This window comes from Mandrillus leucophaeus, unplaced genomic scaffold, assembly GCF_000951045.1.
Source record: "Mandrillus leucophaeus isolate KB7577 unplaced genomic scaffold, Mleu.le_1.0 Scaffold271, whole genome shotgun sequence".
Taxonomy (NCBI): Eukaryota; Metazoa; Chordata; class Mammalia; order Primates; family Cercopithecidae; genus Mandrillus; species Mandrillus leucophaeus.
In genome coordinates, this window is record NW_012102821.1 from 145054 (window position 1) to 146741 (window position 1688).

The 1688-nt window shown below is 55.9% G+C and overlaps 1 protein-coding gene across 1 annotated transcript in view; it reads left to right on the top strand.

The window, feature by feature from the left end:
* The window catches only part of GFI1B (growth factor independent 1B transcription repressor), a 68065-nt gene that overhangs the window by 48135 nt on the left and 18242 nt on the right, over positions 1 to 1688 (top strand). The gene's annotated exons all lie outside the window — the stretch shown is intronic.

A 1688-nucleotide genomic window follows, 5' to 3' on the forward strand; every position in this document is an offset into this window, starting at 1 on the left:
GGGGAGTCGTGGAGGGCAGTGCCAGCCCCGATGACAGGCAGGGTTTGCAAGCGGGGCTCCCGCACCTTGGCTGCCTGCAACCCCTGGCAAGGAGCCTGGACCTAGAAAGAGGTCCATAGCCGCCGATGACCAAGTGGACATTTCCTACTTGGCCTGCTGCCCACTGCTGTCCACCCTTCAGCACACTAGCAGCGGGACAGAGCCAGTAGGCACTTTTCTGGCACCAAGATGTACATAAAGCAGACTGACTCCAATGCCCAGCCGGCTCTCTGGGAGTCCCTGGAGGGCAGAGACCACTGGGTCCATCGTTCCATTCCCAGGACTGTTGGGTTCAGCTCATGACCATCACATTCTGTGGCTATTCTGGGCCAAGGCCAGAAGCTGCCCAAGTTCACACAGCTGATGCCCGGCAATGTCGTAGCCCCGGTGTCACCCAGCACAGAACATTCACCCCCAAGCCTCCACGACCCCCGCACAGAGCTTCCCCAGCCCACCTGCACCTGCCGGAGCTGTCCGTATAGAGGGCCCCGTGGCCTGGCCTTAGCAGTGGCGGTTCCCATGTATTCAGCCCTGATATGGTCCCTGCAGACCAGCATGTGCTAAGGCCCGGCCCACACCCGTTGTCCGCGGACAGAGGACCCCATGACGTTCCTGCCCTTAAGGAGCCACCAGTCTCACCGAAAAGCAAGTGAGGCTCCATGAGTAACCGAGCAAGACAGGAATCCAAGGGTTGTCATGGGTGGGCCAAATCCTGTAGACAACAGATGACTCCCTGGATTGTGGGGCGTGTGGGAGGGCTTCCTGGAGGCGTTGAGAGCTGGATTGGGCTGTGAAGGAGGGGGCTGAAGAGAAAGAACCATTCCAGACAAGGGGAACAGGTGAGGCAAGAAAGGACACAGCATATCCAGGTGATGATGAGAGGACAGTTAGAAGGTAAAAGGTAGAAGCCATGGCCCCAAATGCCTCTCTGGCCTTATTCTGTTCAATGACAGCTGTTGTTCCCGCTCAAACCCATCTTTTCCTCTACACTTGAGTCCTCGTAGTTTTGGCAGGAAAGTCGCCAGCCCTGGCCAATAAGAGACCCATATCCCTCCCCCTGGGCACAATGATTGGTGCTGGGATGTGCTTGTGACCGGGCTGGGCCAATCAGAGTCAACCCTAGAAATCTTGCTGAAGCAATTGAGGAGATATCTCTCTCACCACTGGGGTTCCTAGGCTCGCAGACGAGAGCCGGATAAAGTGGGTAGAGATCACAGCGTGAGGATGAGGCCAGCACAGCGGGAAGCCAAGCCGAGAGATGAAGAGTCATTCATTCATTCATTCATTCACTCTGTGAAGATATCACTAGGGTCTCCCATACTCTGTCCTAAGCCCCGGAGAGTCTGAGCTCTGAGCTGTGTGCCTGGAAAAACAGTTCCTGCTCTTGTAGCATGGACATTCCTTGTGGGAAGTCAGAGCAATAAATAAATGAATTAAAAGATAGGAAGATGGCCGGGCGCGGTGGCTCACGCCTGTAATCCCAACACTTTGGGAGGCTGAAGTGGGCGGATCACGAGGTCAGGAGATCGAGACCATCCTGGCTAACACAGTGAAACCCCGTCTGTACTAAAAATACAAAAAAACTAGCCGGGCGAGGTGACGGGCGCCTGTAGTCCCAGCTACTCGGGAGGCTGAGGCAGGAGAATGGC